The 20532-nt window shown below is 39.0% G+C and overlaps 1 long non-coding RNA gene across 1 annotated transcript; it reads left to right on the top strand.

The window, feature by feature from the left end:
• Positions 1 to 548: 548 nt before the first annotated feature.
• Positions 549 to 20177, top strand: LOC147357315 (uncharacterized). Its single transcript, XR_015141764.1, has 2 exons — positions 549 to 17327; positions 17444 to 20177. It is a non-coding gene; the product is annotated as an uncharacterized LOC147357315 (long non-coding RNA).
• The last annotated feature ends 355 nt before the right edge of the window (positions 20178 to 20532 follow it).

Raw genomic sequence — 20532 nt, 5'->3', positions numbered from 1 at the left:
CTTTCACTTTCATCAAGAGGCTCTTTAGTTCTTGTTCACTTTCTGCCAAAAGGGTGGTATCATCTGTATATCTGAGGTTATTGGTATTTCTCCCAGCAATCTTGATTCCAGCTTGTGCTTCATCCAGCCCAGAATTTCCTATGATGTACTCTGTATATAAGTTAAATCAGCAGGGTGACAATATACAGCCTTGACATACTCCTTTCCCAGTTTGGAACCAGTCTGTTGTTCCATGTCCGATTTTAACTGTTGCTTCCTGACCTGCATACAGATTTCTCAAGAGGCAGGTCAGGTGGTCTGGTATTCCCATCTCTTGAAGAATTTTCCACAGTTTGTTGTAATCCACACAGACAAAGGCTTTGGCATAGTCAATAAAGCAGAAATAGATGTTTTTCTGGAACTCTCTTGCTTTTCCCATGATCCAGCAGATGTTGGCAATTTGATCTCTGATTCCTCTGCCTTTTCTAAAACCAGTTTGTACATCTGGAAGCTCATGGTTCACGTATTGCTGAAGCCTGGCTTGGAGAATTTTGAGCATTACTTTACTAGCGTGTGAGATGAGTGCAATTGTGCGGTAGTTTGAGCATTCTTTGGCATTGCCTTTCTTTGGGATTGGAATGAAAACTGACCTTTTCCAGTCCTGTGGCCACTGCTGAGGTTTCCAAATTTGCTGGTATATTGAGTGCAGCACTTTCACAGCATCATCTTTCAGGATTTGAAATAGCTCCACTGGAATTCCATCACCTCCACTAGCTTTGTTCATAGTGATGCTTCCTAAGGCCCACCTGACTTCACATTCCAGGATGTCTGGCTCTAGGTGAGTGATCACACCATCATGATTATCTTGGTTGTGAAGATCTTTTTTGTACAATTCTTCTGTGTATTCTTGCCACCTCTTCTTAATATCTTCTGCTTCTATTAGGTCCATACCATTCCTGTCCTTTATCGAGCCCATTTTTGCATGACATGTTCCCTTGGTATCTCTAATTTTCTTGAAGATATCTCTGGTCCTTCCCATTCTGTTGTTTTCCTCTATTTCTTTGCACTGATTGCTGAGGAAAGCTTTCTTATATCTCCTTGCTATCTTTGGAACTCTGCATTCATATGCTTATATCTTTCCTTTTCTCCTTTGCTTTTTGCTTCTCTTCTTTTCACAGCTATTTGTAAGGCCTCTCCAAACAGCCATTTTGCTTTTTTGCATTTCTTTTCCATGGGGATAGTCTTGATCCCTGTCTCCTGTACAATTTCATGAACTTCCATCCATAGTTCATCAGGCACTCTATCTATCAGATCTAATACCTTAAATCTATTTCTCTCTTCCACTGTAGAATCATAAGGGATTTGATTTAGGTCATACCTGAATGGTCTACTAGTTTTCCATATTCTTAAATTTACTGAAATTTTTTTAGCCTAGCATGTGCTCACATCTCACATGTGCTCTTAAAAGGAATGTGTATTTTGTTTCTCTGGGATACTATTCCAGCTTGTGCTTCATCCAGCCCAATGTTTCCTATGATGTACTCTGCATATAACTTAAATAAGCAGGGTGACAGTATACAGCCTTGACGTACCCCTTTCCCGATTTGGAACCAGTCTGTGGTTCCATGTCCGATTCTAACTGTTGCTTCCTGACCTGCATACAGGTTTTTCAAGAGGCAGGTCAGGTGGTCTGGTATTCCCATCTCTTGAAGAATGTTCCAGAGTTTGTTGTGATCCACACAGTCAAAGGTTTTGGCATAGTCAATAAAGCAGAGTAGATGTTTTTCTGGAACTCTCTTGCTTTTTCAATGATCCATCAGATGTTGGCAATTTGATCTCTGGTTCCTCTGACTTTTCTAAATCCATGTTGAATAGCTGGAAGTTCACGGTTCACGTACTGTTGTGTGTCTTTTAAGTTCAGTTCAGTTGCTCAGTTGTGTCTGACTCTTTGTGACCTCATGTACTGCAGCATGCAAGGCCTCCCTGTCCATCACCAGCTCCCGGAGTTTATTCAAACTCATGTCCATTGAGTCGGTGATGCCATCTAACCATATCACCCTCTGTTGTCCCCTTCTTCTCGAGCCTTCAATCTTTCCCAGCATCAGGGTCTTTTCAAATGAGTCAGTGCTTTGCATCACATGGCTAAAGAGCTGACTTTAAATGTCTTTAAATGTCTTTAAATGTGTGTCTTTAGTGTCTTTTTTTTAAAATGTCTTTTAAGCTTAAGTGAGAGTCTTTTGCTGCCGCTGCTAAGTCACTTCAGTCATGTCCGACTCTGTGAAACCCCATAGACGGCAGCCCACCAGGCTCCCCCGTCCCTGGGATTCTCCAGGCAAGAACACTGGAGTGGGTTGCCATTTCCTTCTCCAATGCATGAAAGTGAAAGTGAAGTCACTCAGTCGTATCTGACTCTTATCGACCCCATGTACTGCAGCCTATGAGGCTCCTCTATCCATGGGATTCTCCCACCAAGAATGCTGGAGTGGGGTGCCATTGCCTTCTCCAGAGAGTCTTTTATTTATTTATTTATTTTTCATGATAAAATATCTTAATTTATATTTTATTATAAAAATATACAAAATACTACTTTTTACCTTTCCTTCTTCACTCAGTATAAATCCTTTTTGGTTCAGGAACGTCAGCCAACTAAATTCAAATCATATCCATATTATGTCTTCGTGGAATGTGAAGTCAAGTGGGCTGTAGAAAGCATCACTACAAACAAAGCTAATGGAGGTGATGGAATTCCAGTTGAGCTATTCCAAATCCTGAAAGATGATGCTGTGAAAGTGCTGCACTCAATATGCCAGCAAATTTGGAAAACTCAGCAGTGGCCACAGGACTGGAAAAGGTCAGTTTTCATTCCAATCCCAAAGAAAGGCAATGCCAAAGAATGCTCAAACTACTGCACAATTGCACTCATCTCACACACTAGTAAAGTAATGCTCAAAATTCTCCAAGCCAGGCTTCAGCAATACGTGAACCATGAAATTCCTGATGTTCGAGCTGCTTTTAGAAAAGGCAGAGGAATCAGAGATCAGATTGTCAACATCCACTGGATCATGGAAAAAGCAAGAGAGTTCCAGAAAAACAACTATTTCTACTTTATTGACTATGCCAAAGCCTTTGACTGTGTGGATCACAATAAACTGTGGAAAATTCTTCAAGAGATGGGAATACCAGACCGCCTGATCTGCCTCTTGAGGAATTTGTATGCAGGTCAGGAAGCAACAGTTAGAACCGGACATGGAACAACAGACTGATTCCAAATAGGAAAAGGAGTACGTCAAGGCCGAATATTGTCACCCTGCTTATTTAACTTCTATGCAGAGTACATCAGGAGAAACGCTGGACTGGAAGAACAAGCTGGAATCAAGATTACAGGGAGAAATATCAATAACCTCAGATATGCAGATGACATCACCCTTATGGCAGAAAGTGAAGAGGAACTCAAAAGCCTCTTGATGAAAGTGAAAGTGGAGAGTGAAAAAGTTGGCTTAATGCTCAACATTCAGAAAACGAAGATCATGGCATCGGGTCCCACCACTTCATGGGAAATAGATGGGGAAACAGTGGAAACAGTGTCAGACTTTATTTTTCTGGGCTCCAAAATCACTGCAGATGGTGACTGCATCCATGAAAATAAAGGACACTTACTCCTTGAAAGCAAAATTATGTCCAACCTAGATAGCATTTTCAAAAGCAGAGATATTACTTTGCCAACAAAGGTTCATCTAGTCAAGGCTATGGTTTTTCCTGTGGTCATGTATGGATGTTAGAGTTGGACTGTGAAAAGGCTGAGCGCTGAAGAATTGATGCTTTTGAACTGTGGTGTTGGAGAAGACTCTTGAGAGTCCCTTGGACTGCAAGGAGATCCAACCAGTCCATTCTGAAGGAGATCAGCCCTGGGATTTCTTTGGAAGGAATTATGCTGAAGCTGAAATTCCAGTACTTTGGCCACCTCATGCGAAGAGTTGACTCATTGGAAAAGTCTCTGATGCTGGGAGGGATTGGGGGCAGGAGGAAAAGGGGACGACAGAGGGTGAGATGGCTGGATGGCATCACTGACTCGATGGACATGAGTCTGAGTGAACTCTGGGAGTTGGTGATGGACCAGGAGGCCTGGCGTGCTGTGATTCATGGGGTTGCAAAGAGTTGGACATGACTGAGTGACTGAACTGAACTGAACTGAAAGCCACACTGGATTTTAAGGCTCAATACAGAGTTTATCTTCTCAAATATACAAGTATCATAATTGGTTTTATAAAAGTGGGATAATCATTTTGTTGCATGCTATTTTATCCCATTTTCTCCAATTATTAAAACAAGACAAAACTGTAGAAATAATTCTATTTGTATTTCTAGATAGCATAAAATGAAAAAGTTTGCATACTTAATTAAGCAAAATATAATAAATGTGAGTCTTTTGATTATGTCATTAATTTTTTTTTAAACTACTTAACTTTAGCTGTTGGAAAATATTATCTGACAACTTCAGGTGACAGAATAACTCTGTCTTTTTTTGTTGTTGTTGTTGTTTAACAAAATGAAAAGGAATCAAATATCTAAGACTATTTTCAATTCGCCATTCAAAATGCTCCTAGCATTCTGATTGAATTTAGTAGCATGTTTTTATTCCTGGCTAGTGACACAGGTGGTCTTTACCCAGGGCAGGAGCATATCTGGAGAGTCTTTTAGGCAGCATTTATATGGGTATTGTTTTTATCCATTCAACTACTCTGTGTCTTTTGATTGGAGCATTTAATCCACCTACACTTTTAGTAGTTATTGATAGGTGTGTACCGATTGGCATTTTGTTAATTATTTGCTGTTGTTTTTATAGTTCTTTCTGTTTCTTTCTTTATTTCCTCTTTTCCCTTATGATTTGATAACATCTTTAATGTTGTGTTTGAATTTCTTTCTCTTTTTATGTGTGTATCTATTATAGATGTTTGGTTTACTGGTACCATGAGGTTCATATGTAAACATAAACATATGTTAAATTTTTAAGCTGATAATCTCTTAAGTTTGAATGTTTCTAATAACCTTGCATTTTCACTTCCTCCCATAGTTAACGTTTTTGACATCATATTTTACATCTTTTTTGTATACAGCCACTAATTATCATGGATATTGATGATTTTTCTATATCTGTCTTTGAATTTTCCTACTAGCTTTATGGGATTCCCAGGCGGCACTAGTGGAGAAGGCAACGGCACCCCACTCCAGCACTGTTGCCTGGAAAATCTCATGGGCAGAGGAGCCTGGTGGGCTGCAGTTCATGGGGTCGAGAAGAGTCTGACACGACTGAGCGACTTCACTTTCACTTTTCACTTTCATGCATTGGAGAAGGAAATGGCAACCCACTCCAGTGTTCTTGCCTGGAGAATCCCAGGGACAGGGGAGCCTGGTGGGCTGCCATCTATGAGGTCGCACAGAGTCAGACATGACTGAAGCGACTTAGCAGCAGCAGCAGCAGCAGGTGTCACTAGAGGTAAAAAACCTGCCTGCCAATGCAGGAGTTGTAAGAGACGTGGGTTCAATCCCTGAGTCAGGAAGATCCCCTGGAGGAGTGCATAACAACCCGCTCCAGTATTCTTGCCTGGAGAATCCCTGGGACAGAGTAGCCTGGCAGGCTATAGTCCATAGGGTCTAAAAAAGTTGGACATGACTGAAGCAACATTACAGGCATGCACTAGCTTTGTAAGTGGTTGCTCTATTAACTTTGCTGTATGTTTCCCTTTACTGATAAGATCTTTTCTATCATAATTTTCATATTTATAGTTATGATCTATTTTTTTTTTCCACTCACAGAAACCTCTACAGCATTTCTTGGAAAGCCAAGTTACTGGTGCTAAATTCTAAACTTTTGCTTGTTTGTAAAACCCTTTATTGTTCCTTCAAATTTGAATCAGAGCCTTGGTGGATAGAGCATTTTTGGTTCCAGGTGTTTTCCTTTCAGCACTTTGAATATATTGTGCCAAACCTTCTGGTTTTCAAAGTTTCTGTTAAAGAGTCCCCTGTTAGCTTTATGGGAGTTTCTTTAATGTATAATGGTTTCTTTTTTCTTTCTGCTTTTAACATTCTTTTTATCTTCAATTTTTACTCATTTAATTATAATGTATCTTGCTGTGGATCTCTTTGGATTCATCTTGTTTGGGACTCTATTTCTCCCTGAACCTGGGTTTTTGTTTCCTTTACCAGGTTAGCTGAAGTTTTTAGCTATTAGTTCTTCATATAAGGTATCTTCCCCTTTCTCTGTCATCTCCTTTTTGGGTCCCTACAATGCAAATATTAATATCCTTTGCCCTTGTCTCAGATGTCTCTTAAACTATTCTCATTTTTGAAAATTCTTTCTTCTTTTCCTTTTTCAGCTTGCCTGATTTCCATTACTCTGTCTTCCAGTTCACCGATCCATTCCTTTGTATCATCTAATCTACTACTGTTTCTTTCCAGTATATTTTAAAATTTCATTTATTGTACTCTTCAGCACTGTTTGATTCTTTATATTTTCTTTGTTAAATTCTCTCTGCATCCATTCATTTTCGGTGGAGCTTGTTGAACATCTTTATGATCATTACTTCAAACTTTTTATTGAGTAGTTGCTTATTTCCACTTCATCTAGTTCTTTTTCTGGGGTTCTGTCTTATTATTTCATTTGGACTATAGTCCACTAAATGTTCAATTGTCTAATTCTCTGTTTTTATTTCTAGGTAGACCAGTTACATTTTCTGATCTTGAGAGGCAGCCTTACATAGGAGCTGTCCTATGGAACACAGCACCACACTCTTCTCAGGTCACCAGATTTATATGCTGTAGTGACACATATATGTAGGCTTCATGTGCCTTTCTATTTACCATATTTATAACCCAATAAAGATTAATTTTCAAATTTACTTGTTTCAAAAGTACTGTTGATTGAAAATATCAAAATATAACCTCTTTTAGAAAAATTTTGGCAGTAATGATATTTGAGAAACATTGGCAATTAAAATTAGATCAGATCTTTAATGTTACTAAAGTAACAAAACATAACTGTACTTTTATCTATGTATATATGTATCTATATATATCTACCTATGTATTTATCTATCTATGTATCTGTCATCTATCTAGTATCTATCTATTGTTCTGTAATGTCTTGTAGTTCACAAAGTGCTGTTTTGGTTATATTATCTCATTTAGTCCAATGCAAACACTATGAGATAGATATTACAGTTTTTATAAATTAGGAAGCAGATATTTGAGGCCAGGCTTAACTCACTTTGCTAGAGAGTAGGGGAGCTAGGACCCAAGTCCACATCTTTTGATATCTAACCTCAAATATTTTTAACATTAACATGATTCATCTATTTCTTTTTTGCATTAGGGAATAATGAATAAACAAAGAACTGCCTCTATTTTCTGTCAACTTTGATGTTTTAATATACATACACATTTATAAAATGTACATGATGACCAAGATAATGAACACAGTTATCATCCAAAAATTTTTTCTTAGAACTCTTAGTAATTCCCTCCTGCCTGTTTTTTCCCACATCCCCATCCCCAAGCAACCACTAATTTGCTTTATTTGACTATAGATTATTGTACATTTTTAGAGTTTTACATAAATGGAATCATATGCATGTATTACTTATTTTATGGTTTCTTTAATTCAGCATACTTATCTTGAAATTCATCAGTGTTCTTGCTTGTGTCATTATTTTATTCCTTTTTATTGCTGAAAAGTATTCTATATACAACAAGGCTGTATATTATTTATTTAACATATATGCAGAGTACATTGTGTGAAATGCCAGGCTGGATGAGTTACAAGTTGGAATCAGATTGCTGGGAGAAATATCAACAAGCTCAGTTATCCAGATGGTACCACTCTAATGACAGAAAGCAAAGAGGAACCAAAGAGTCCCTTGATGAGGGTGAAAGAGGAGAGTAAAGAAGCTGGCTTAAAACTCAGTATTAAAAAAACTAAGACCACGGCATCCAGTCCCATCACTTCATGGCAAATAGAAGGGGAAAAAGTGGAAGTAGTGACAGGTTCTCTTGTCTTGGGCTCTAAAATCACTGCAGAGGGTGACTGAAGCTATGAAAGAAGGAGATGCTTGCTTCTTGGAAGGAAATTTATGAGAAACTTAGCAGTGTTTTAAAAAGCAGAGACATCAGTTTGCCAACAAAGGTTCTAATGGTCAAAGCTATGGTCTTTTCAGTAGTCATGTACAGATGTGAGAACTGGACCGTAAGGAAGGCAGAGCTCTGAAGAATTGATGCTTTCAAACTATGGTGCTGGAGAAAACTCTTGAGAGTCCCTTGGACAAACCACTCAATCCCAAATGCAATCAACCCTGAATACTCATTTGAAGGACTAATGCTGAAGCTGAAGCTCGAATACTATGGCCACCTGATGCGAACAGCCAACGCATTGGAAAAGACCCTCATGCTGGGAAAGATTGATGAAAAATTTTGACCATTATCTCTTTTAATATCTTTATGTTCTGACTTTCTCATCAAGGATAGCACTTCCATGATGTTAGACTGCAATATTTCCCTATAACTCACTGAGTTTTTGAAAATTCTTTTTCATTCATATGCTTTATTTTTTATAATTTTTACTTCTATGTCTTCAAGTTCAGCAATCTTTTTCTTTGTAAATGATTAATCTGCTACTATTCCCATCCACTGCATTTTCCCATTCAGACATAGAAGTTTTCATGTCTAGAAATTTGAACTTGCCATTTTTATATTTTTCATGTCACTATTTAAGCTCTTAAAAATATGTAATACATTTATAAGAACCACTTAATCTCCTTGTCTGCAAACCCTAATATCTGCGTCAGTTCTTGTTTACTTTAATTCATTGATTTTTCTCTTATTCAGGATTCATATCTTCTTATTTCTTTGCATTTTGCTGATTTTGAATGGATGCCTAGAATTGTGAGCTTTGCTCTGGGATGCAGTTCATTACTTAGAAGCAGGTTGATTTTTTTTAGTCTTGCTTTTAAAAAGTGTTAAGTAGGATAAGAACAATGATTAATCTAGCATAATTATTCCATTATTACTGAGGCAAGACAATTCTGGTACTGTACCTAATACCCTATAAATTATGAACAAGGTATACAAATTATAGTCTGATTGGTGGGAAAAGGCACCATTTTCTTGCATGAGGTTCAACACTGTAACTTCTAAGTATTTTGGGGTTTTTTTCTCCACTGATTTGTGTAGATTTAGAACATACATGGGTTTATTAATACTCTGCTGTAGGCTCAAAAGGGCCCCACAGAGACATCTACAGTTCTCTCTCTCTCTCTTTTTTTTTTTTTTTTGAAGAGTCCTCTTTCTATGCAGATTCTCCTCTGGAGTACTCTGTCCTGCTTACTCCAGCTAATTTGACCTCTCTGAACCATCAGGTTAAAAAACTCAAATCTGACCAGGCTCTGCCTAGGTTTCCCTTCCCCCTATTGTAGCTTAGAAACTATTTCAAGGTAGTAAGCTAAGGAATTTGTAGGACTCACCTCATTTCTTCCCAGTCTTGTCCTTAATAGCCTGGTATTTAATGAATTGGAAGTGATCAAACAGGAGATGGCAAGAGTGAACGTCGACATTTTAGGAATCAGCGAGCTAAAATGAACTGGAATGGGTGAATTTAACTCAGCTGACCATTATAGGCCTGGCGTGCTGTAATTCATGGGGTCGCAAAGAGTTGGACAGGACTGAGTGACTGAACTGAACTGAACTGAACTGACCATTATATCTACTACTGTGGGCAAGAATCCCTTAGGAGAAATGGAGTAACATTCATAGTCAACAAGAGTCCAAAATGCAGTACTTGGATGCAATCTCAAAAATGACAGAATGACCTCTGTTCATCTCCAAGAGAAACCATTCAATATCATGGTATTCCAAGTCTATGCCCCTACCAGTAATGCTGAAGAAGCTGAAGTTGAATGGTTCTATGAAGACCTACAAGACCTTCTAGAACTAACACCCCAAAAAGATGTGCTTTTCATTATAGGGGACTGGAATGCAAAAGTAGGAAGTCAAGAAACACCTGGAGTAACAGGCAAATTTGGCTTTGGAGTACAGAATGAAGCAGGGCAAAAGCTAATAGAGTTCTGCCAAGAGAAGGCACTGGTCATAGCAAACAGCCTCTTCCAACAAAACAAGAGAAGACTCTACACATGGACATCACCAGATGGTCAACACCGAAATTAGATTGATCATATTGTTTGTGGCCAAAGATGGAGAAGCTCTATACAGTCAGCAAAAACAAGACTGGGAGCTGACTGTGGCTCAGATCATTAACTCCTTATTGCCAAATTCGGGCTTAAATTGAAGAAAGTAGGGAAAACCACTAGACCATTCAGGTATGACCTAAACCAAATCCCTAACAATTATACAGTGGAAGTGAGAAATAGATTTAAGGGACTAGATCTGATAGACAGAGTGCCTGATGAACTATGGATGGAGGTTCATGACATTGTACAGGAAACAGGGATCAAGACCATCCCCATGGAAAAGAAATGCAAAAAAGCAAAATGGCTGTCTGAGGAGGTCCCACAAATAGCTGTGAAAAGAAGAGAAGCCAAAAGCAAAGGAAAAAAAGGAAAGATAAACCAATTTGAATGCCAAGTTCCAAAGAATAGCAAGGAGAGATAAGAAGGCCTTCCTCAGTGATCAGTGCAAAGAAATAGAGGAAAACAATAGAATGGAAAAGACTAGAGATGTCTTCAAGAAAATTAGAGATACCAAGGGAACATTTCATGCAAAGATGGGCTCAATAAAGGACAGAAATGGTATGGACCTAACAGAAGGTTAGGTCCTTTCTTAATAAGAAAAGGTGGCAAGAATACACAGCAGAACTATACAAAAAAGATCTTGATGACCCAGATAATCATGATGGTGTGATCCCTCACCTAGAGCCAGACATCCTGGAATGTGAAGTAAGGTGGGCCTTAGGAAGCATCACTATGAACAAACCTAGTGGAGGTGATAGAATTCCAGTTGAGCTATTTCAAATCCTAAAAGATGATGCTGTGGAAGTGCTGCACTCAATATGTCAGCAAATTTGGAAAACTCAGCAGTGGCCACAGGGCTGGAAAAGGTAGGTTTTCATTCCAGTCCCTAAGAAAGGCTATGCCAAAGAATGTTCAAACTACCACATAATTGCACTCATATCACATGTTAGCAAAGTAATGCTCAAAATTCTCCAAGCTAGGCTTCAACAATATGTGAACTGTGAACTTCCGGATGTTCAATATGGTTTTAGAAAAGGCAAAGGAACCAGAGATCAAATTGCCAACATCTGCTGGATCATGGAAAAAGCAAGAGAGTTCCAGAAAAACATCTATTTCTGCTTTACTGACTGTGCCAAAGCCTTTGACTGTGGATCACAATACACTGTGGAAAATTCTTCAAGAGATGGGAATACCAGACCACCTGACTTGACTCTTGAGAAATCTATATGCAGGTCAGGAAGCAACAGTTAGAACTGGACATGGAACAACAGATTGGTTCCAAATAGGAAAAGGAGTACATCAAAGCTATATATTGTCACCCTGCTTATTTAACTTATATGCAGAGTACATCAATGGAAACACTGGGCTAGATGAAGCACAAGCTGGAATCAAGATTGCTGGGAGAAATATCAGTAACCTCAAATATGCAGATGACACCAAATTTTAGGCAGAAAGTGAAGAACTAAAGAGCCTCTTGATGAAAGTGAAAGAGGAGAGTGAAAAAGTTGGCTTAAAGCTCAACATTCAGAAAACAAAGATCATGGCATCCGGTCCCATCACTTCATGGCAAATAGATGGAGAAACAGTGGAAACAGTGGCAGACTTAATTTTGGGGACTCCAAAATCACTGCAGATGGTGACTGCAGCCATGAAATTAAAAGACGCTTAGTCCTTGGAAGGAAAGTTATGACCAACCTAGACAACATATTAAAAAGTAGAGACATTACTTTGCCAACAAGGGTCAGTCTAGTCAAGGATATAGTTTTTCCAGTGGTCATGTATGGATGTGAGAGTTGGACTGTGAAGAAAGCTGAGTGCTGAAGAATTGATGCTTTTGAACTGTGGTGTTGGAGAAGACTCTTGAGAGTCCCTTGGACTGCAAGGAGATCCAACCAGTCCATCCTAAAGGAGATCAGTCCTGGGTGTTCATTCGAAGGACTGATGTTGAAGCTGAAACTCCAATACTTTGGCCACCTGATGCAAAGAGGTGACTCATTTGAAAAGACCCTGATGCTGGGAAAGATTGAAGGCAGGAGGAGAAGGAGACAGCAGGGGATGAGATGGTTGGATGGCATCACCAAGTCAATGGACATGAGTTTGAACAAGCTCCAGGAGTTCGTAATGGACAGGAGGCCTGGCGTGCTGCAGTCCATGGGGTCACAAAGAGTCAGACAAGACTAAGCTACTGAACTGAACTGAACTGATTTAATACTCTATGCCATTTTTCCATATATTTTGTTCAGTTTTGAGTTATTTCATACATAGAGGTAAATTCAGTTCCAAATACTTTATCTTATCCAGAAACAATTTTCTCTTACCTTTCTATTGCTTACTTTTGCCAACTCAGAATCAAGTTGTATAAAAGTATGTACCTTTTTTGTCTTTTGCTAATTTGTGTACTCACAACATAACTTTCTATCTGCAAACTTGATATATGTTGGAGCGAGAACAACTATGTCCTCTCTGATGCAGGAACCCCACTGTCTAACACAATTACTAGCATACAATATTCACTCTATAAATGATAGGTTGAATAAATTAAGGTTAAGAGCCAGCTGTACCTGGGAAAAGAGATACAAATAACAAGTTTATGTAATACACACTAGTTTGAAAATTCCTTTCATATAATAAAATTGAGATAGCTGTGAAAAAAGGGAATATGAAAAGGAAATGCAAGAAGGACTTGCAGGGGTCCAAGGAGAAGTGAGCAGTACTCTAGATCACATTCATTTGCTACTTACTATTAATATTTAAAGCAGCTTAATTCCATACTATTTTTCTCTTAATTTTGTTTTCCTCCAGAGGATTACTTAAGATATCATTAGTTTGGAAGCATTTCATATTTTAAATGCTGTATTTATTAGTTTTTAAATGTTAATTTTCCATGGCTGCAAACTGAGGCCGTATTTAAAGATAAAGCTTAAGAGCAAAATCACATTACCAAAATAATAGCTGTACACGTGAAGGCTTGTGGTCTATGTTTTATTTTTCTCGATTAATATAGCAGTGTTCCCAGAAAACAAAATGAAACAAACCACAAAAATTGTTGCCTATTTGAAGTTAATTCTTCCATGAAAACTATGATGGGTCAGGACACCCTTGTGTATTTTTAAACCTGCCTATCTTGATGTATGTCTAATATTTTCTCCTGCTTTAATTCTGTAAACATTCTATCCTCGGTTAGTGCTTATTTTGATGCAATCAAATCCATGGCACACCTGTCTCTGAGGATGAGAAGAGAGTGAGTCATTTGGGAGGAGGATGGTCACATTAACTCTTGGACAACATAAAGGATAATTTATAAAATTGCATTTTGAGGACATAACACAATGCCCCCATGGCTGAAAAGAACTCATGGATATCCTAAAAGAGGTCATCTCCTCATTCTCACTAAAGGAGTTGCAGGACCATTAAATGCCAAATTAAACTCTAGAGTTAGTGCTCTAGACTTCAGTAAAATAGTTGTAAGTAGTTTCAGTGAATCATCGTGAGAACTATCATTCAGAATGTTTATTGTCAGACTGCTTCTTTGTGGCTGCAAACCAGCCTGGTTGAACATGTTTGAACATTGCTGTTCCACTTCATGTTTGGAAATACACTTTAATCTTTAGTTTAGATTTCATCTGTTTTAGGGACACAAATTCTGAGGAATAACCAAACCAATATTATTCCATTAAGTTGCGGCCTTCCATTTTCAGTGAAAACAGCACTCTTCATTTTGTCGCTGAGTTTTTTCCCTAGCTATGCACTGAAAAGGGAGAAAAGCAAAAAAAAAAAAAAAGGAATGACGAAAATCAGCTCGCCGATGGACCAGGGCAAAGAGAACACTGTGGCAGGATGGTATTTCATAATGATAAGGGAAAAGCAATTTGCTCATCTAGGTGAGTGCTTTATTCTCTGGGGGAGTGTAACCTGAAGAAGGTAAATTACTTTTTCCTGGTACCACTTGGTATCCAAGAGGAGGTAATTTACCTCACAATGTCAAGACACCCTGCTGCCATGAAAGTGGTTATATCCTTAGCTGGCTACAAGGAGAGTGCTTGGCTCACAGGCAAGCTGATTGATCCCTTCATATATCACTCAATCCAAGATTGAGATGTTTCAGAGCATAAGAGCAAGTATACAAATAAACAGATCCTTTTTTTAAGGGGTAGCTAACAGTATGTGTTTTTTACCCCTCCAGCAATTGCAATTCAACCGCACTCTTTCCTTAGAAACAAAGTTGTTCACTGTGTCTGTTTTTTCATTCTAAAATGGTGAAGAGGACAAGTAAGCATTCCTCACTGGTCCATGGGAGTGCAGTTCAGTCTCACATATGCTTCACAGCAGGATGCTGTGGAGATGACTTCCTCTGCTTGCTGTTCTGAGACCCCACATGTGGAAAAGGGACGGTTGTTCCATTGAAGACCCTGAGATATGCTTGCCTTTTTAGAAAGAGTTATGCAACTCATTATAAAGTGACTGATAACAAGAGAACATCTTATAAGCAGAACATTATTTGAACTCTTTCTTTATGACTAAGGATATAAATTATTACTGGGCTGGGGTTTATTACTTTTGCTACATTGTGTGAGACAGAGGTTTAAGGAGAATAACACTGAGTAATAATATTCATATTAAGATAACTTTAAAGAACTAATCACATTGTACAAAGTCACTCAAACTGAGTGTCTAAAGCTCAGCTTTGGCATATCTGTCTTTCATAAACTGACAAGACTAAACTGCCATTTTGTTTCAAGGTAGATATGAAACTCTAGAACTGCACACAAGGATGGAATGTTGGGAGTATTATTTCTTCATTCATTCATTCATTTTCTAAATGTTTATTGGGAGCCTACCATGGACTATTTACTGTGATAAATGATGGGATTAGAACACAAGCAATACAAGCACAATTTTAATGCTAACACCCGAGGGCTTCTAGTTCAGCTAGGCATATGGACATTAGGGAGGAAACCATGCCAATGCTTAAAACTGTGATAAATCCAAGAAAGAAAAAGTAGAGAGTTTTAAAATTTGTATTTAGGGAATTTAATTTAGTCTGTAAGTTGGGCGTCATAAAAACCTCCCTTTTTAAACTGGGTAATAACAAGGATAAGGTCAGAGCTAGAAATTCCTGGTAGAGAGGTTTAATTGGACATAGAGCCAAAGGGGGAACAACCTTGAAGGAGCTAGAAGTTAAAGGAGAGAATGTGATAGAGAAAATAAAATATAGGAAGAATAACTGAAGATAAGATTTTTTTATTTTTTCATTTAATAAACATTTGTATAGCATTTATTCCATGCCAGCCAGGAACATCTATAAGTGCTTTGAAAGTGAAAGTCACTCAGTTTTGTCCAACTCTTTGTGACCCCATGGACTGTACAGTCCATGGAATTCTCCAGGCCAGAATACTGGAGTGGGTAGCCTTTCCCTTCTCCAGGGGATCTTCCCAACCCAGGGATTGAACCCAGGTCTCCGGCACTGTGGGTGGATTCTTTACCAGCTAAGCCACCAGGGAAGCCCTAAGTGCTTTACAAATATGTGTCCATTCAACCCTTTTAATAATAATTTTATGACAAATGTACAATTATTATCCCCATTTTATAGACGTGGAAACTCAGCAGTTTTACAATGAAATTAGGGAAGAAATCATTGAGGAACTGAAAAACCAAGCAAAATATTAAAATTTTTGTCCTAATAGTAATAAAAATTTATAGAATGGTTTTAAGCAGAGGAATGGCTTCATTAAATTTTAATTTTAACTAGATACTTCTAATCAATGCCTGAAGAGAAACTGAGAGGCAGAGAGTCTAGAAAGAATGGATGAGAAAATAGGTCACAGGGCTACCGCAGGACCTCTGGAGAGAGATGAAAATGCTAAGGTGCTGGCAATGCACAGAGATGGATGGATTCGAGAAATATTCCAGAAACAGAAGGGATAGGAATTGGAGACAGATTGTGATAGTGGGAGGGAAACATCAGGGATGATTTTTCAGGTTTCTGTCATAAATAGATATAGGACCATTTATTAGGTTAGGGAACACAGACAAAAAAAATCGTGTTTGGTTAGTGCAGGTAGAGAAGAACCTTAAATTTTGTTTCAGCCTATAATGGGTTTGAATTTTCTAGCATATATTTATAAGGAAATGTAGAGAAAATATTTGGTCTGAGGAAAATGAAGTATATTAATTCTTATACTAAAAAAGTATATTAATTTGGAAGTTGTGTGACATTTATCTATAAATTTTTCATTTTGCTTGCTTCTTCTCTAGACTCTACTGTAGATACAAAGAAGTATAAGACAATATTTAAGAAGTACCAATGTAATGATATATTCCATAAAAGTAGTAGGAAGTTTTAGACCACAGAAACTTTATGCAGATGATAACATTGAGAGTATTTGTGTTACTTCTATATCACCTCTGTACTGGTTAAGAAGAAAACATGTAGGAGGAAATGAGACTGGAAAGAGGCAAAGTGATGACCAAAAGATTCTTAGTCATTATTTCTCTTGTTTTAATAGTGAAAATTGTTGGCAACTTATATTCTGACTTCTAAATATTATAACAAAATTGTAAAACCTTCATTTAATTCTTATCTTAAACTTCTGGGGAACACAATCCCTAATATAATTCACCAAACTCCCACTAAAAGCTTTCCCCTAAAACCAAAATCTTCAGAAGAGTAATGTATTATTCACCATGTACATTTGCAATATGTGTAATTGTGAGGCATGCTTTCACTGGGCCAGATTCCATACTGAAGAGCAGTTTATGTCCTTTTTTCCACCATGCCAAGGTATGAAATGGAGCATCAAATAGATGGATCCACAGAAAAAGTAATTCCACCTAAATCTGCTTTGTGATAAGCTATTCTCTTGCAATTTATGACATCTAATAGCACTGACTGAGAAAAGAGCAAAAACTTTGGAAGCCACTGTTCTTTAAATCCTACAATTGACTTGCTTTAAAACCTCTCTTTACTTTTTCCCTCCCATTTTCCTATATCTTGCATTAATTTTGGCTCTTTCTGTATCTTCCTTCAAGTTTCCTTTTATTTTCTCCTCCTAGTCCATTAATGGCTGACATTTTATTGGCATTGAACCTGAAGAAATCTGTGTATAAAAAAAGGTATGTGTGCATGTGTATGTATATGTGTATTTATGACTGTATCACAATTTTATTTATTAAAAAATATAGACAAACTGTCTTTCCTTTTATTTAATGAGCTCTATTCTTCTAATCAGGTGCTGCTAGTGGTAAAGAACCCACCTGCCAATGCAGAAGACAAAAGAGACACGGGTTCGATTCCTGGGTTGGGAAGATCCCCTGGAGGAGGGATGGCAATCCACTCCAGTATTCTTGCCTGAAGAATCCCCATGGACAGAGGAGCCTGAAGAGCTATAGTTTATAGGGTAGCAAAGAGTCAGACATGACTGAAGAGACTTAGCATGCAAGCATTCTTCTGATCAACATGGAATCTGAGGGCAGATTCTCAGGGTCTTAAATATGTGCTCTGTGAATTGGACAGAGGACTATGTAAGAAATCAATTATACTTTTGACTCCATTGGGTGAATGGTGGGCCTTTGTTTCCTCAGGAATTTGGCCAAGAAGATCTGCAAAGTTCTTTCTAACATTCTATGATTCTTTTGCTAAGTAAAGTACTGGTTTATGATATAAGTAAAATAAAATCAGCTTCCATTGGTGAAAGGATGAGCCTTAAAAGAGAGGAGGTCTAACCATTCTTCTGAAAGGACATATTTGAAAGTTAAAGTTCCAGGTAGAAAAAGAAGGACCTCTAACACTCTGTTATCCGGTGCCATCAGTTCAGTTGTGTCCGACTCTTTGCGACCCCATGAATCGCAGCACGCCAGGCCTCCCTGTCCATCACCAACTCCCGGAGTTCACTCAGACTCACGTCCATCGAGTCAGTGATGCCATCCAGCCATCTCATCCTCTGTCGTCCCCTTCTCCTCCTGCCCTCAATCCCTCCCAGTATCAGAGTCTTTTCCAATGAGTCAACTCTTCGCATGAGGTGGAGTACTGGAGTTTCAGCTTTAGCATCATTCCTTCCAGTGAAATCCCAGGGCTGATCTCCTTCAGAATGGACTGGTTGGATCTCCTTGCAGTCCAAGGGACTCTCAAGAGTCTTCTCTAACACCACAGTTTAAAAGCCTCAATTCTTCAGCACTCAGCCTTTTTCACAGTCCAACTCTAACATTACATGGCAAATAGATGGGGAAAAATTGGAAACGTGGCAGTTTTTATTTTCTTGGCTCCAAAATCACTGCAGATGGTGACTACAGTCAGGGAATTAAAAGATGTTTACTCCTTGGAAGAAATTCTATGACAAACCTAGACAGTGTATTAAAAATCAAAGACATAACTTTGCTGACAAACATCTTTCTAGTCAAAGCTATGATTTTTCTCATAGTCATGTATGGCTGTGAGAGTTGGACCATAAAGAAGGCTGAGCACTAAAGAACTAATGCTTTGAAATTGTGATACTGGAGAAGACTCTTGAGAGTCCCTTGGATTGCAAGGACATCAAACCAGTCAATCTTAATGGAAATCAACCTTGAATACTCTTTGGAAAGACTGATGCTGAAGCCCCAATACCTTGGCCGCCTGATGCAAAAAGCCTTCTCATTGGAAAAGATCCTGATGCCGGGAAATATTGAGGGAAAGAGGAAAAGGGAACGACAGAGAATGAGATGCTTGGATGGCATCACTGACTGGATGGACATAAGTTTAAGCAAACTCTGAGAGATGGTGAAGGACAGGGAAGCCTGGCTGATGCACTTCATGTGGTTGCAAAGAGTTGGATACCACTTAGCAATTGAACAATAAGAAAACACTCTATAAAGTAATAAACTGTGGAAAATTCTGAAAGAGATGGGAATACCAGACCACCTGACCTGCCTCTTGAGAAACCTATACGCAGGTCAGGAAGCAACAGTTAGAACTGGACATGGAACAACAGACTGGTTCCAAATAGGAAAAGGAGTTCGTCAAGGCTGCATATTGTCACCCTGCTTGTTTAACTTATATGCAGAGTACATCATGAGAAACGCTGAGCTGGAAGAAGCACAGGCTGGAATCAAGATTGCTGGGAGAAATATCAATAACCTCAGATATGCAGATGACACCACCCTTATGGCAGAAAGTGAAGAGGAACTCAAAAGCCTCTTGATGAAAGTGAAAGAGGAGAGTGAAAAAGTTGGCTTAAAGCTCAACATTCAGAAAACTGAGATCATGGCATCTGGTCCCATCATTTCATGGGAAATAGATGGGGAAACAGTGTCAGACTTTATTTTGGGGGGCTCCAAAATCACTGCAAATGGTGACTGCAGCCATGAAATTAACAGACGATTACTCCTTGGAAGGAAAGTTATGACCAACCTAGATAGCATATTGAAAAGCAGAGACATTACTTTGCCAACAAAGGTCCATCTAGTCAAGGCTATGGTTTTTCCTGTGGTCATGTATGGATGTGAGAGTTGGACTGTGAAGAAAGCTGAGTGCCAAAGAATTGATGCTTTTGAACTGTGGTGTTGAAGAAGACTCTTGAGAGTCCCTTGGACTGCAAGGAGATCCAACCAGTCCATTCTGAAGGAGATTAGCCCTGGGATTTCTTTGGAAGGAATGATGCTAAAGCTGAAACTCCAGTACTTTGGCCACCTCATGCGAAGAGTTGACTTATTGGAAAAGACTCTGATGCTGGGAGGGATTGGGGGCAGGAGGAAAAGGGGATGACAGAGGATGAGATGGCTGGATTGCATCACTGACTCAATGGACATGGGTTTGGGTGAACTCCAGGAGTTGGTGATGGACAGAGAGGCCTGGCCTGCTGTGATTCATGGGGTCATAAAGAGTTGGACAGGACTGAGCGACTGAACTGAACTGAACTGAGCTTTCTGAAGTTTCACCAGTATTTTCTAAGTTACTTCTTTCCTCTTACTAAACTGTGAGCTCCTTCAGAGTTGGGACTATGCCATCTTCATTTTTGATCCCCAGATTTTCTTAGTGGTTGATACATAATACATTGTCAATAAGCATTTGTGAAGAGGGACCGGGAGAGGACAGAGGGCCTAGGAGGCCAGCCGAGCCTCCACCTAGAGCCGGCACCCTACAAAACACTCCCTGCCTCTCTTTGCCCCCTCAGACCCTGTCCAAGAGGCCCCAAAAGGCAAGTGGGGAGCCCTTTCCAGCCGGAGCCGCTCCTACACGTGGCGCGAGCACCACCCAGCCACCAGCCGCCAGTCAGCACCCAGCCGCCCAGCCATGACCGTGGTCTCCACAGGGCCTGAGGCCCCACAGGGCCATTTCACAGGG

Source organism: Bos grunniens, chromosome 15, assembly GCF_055505025.1.
Source record: "Bos grunniens cultivar Pamir isolate PY7600 chromosome 15, Bosgru_T2T1.0, whole genome shotgun sequence".
Lineage (NCBI taxonomy): Eukaryota > Metazoa > Chordata > Mammalia > Artiodactyla > Bovidae > Bos > Bos grunniens.
This window is presented reverse-complemented; position numbering and strand designations above follow the sequence as displayed.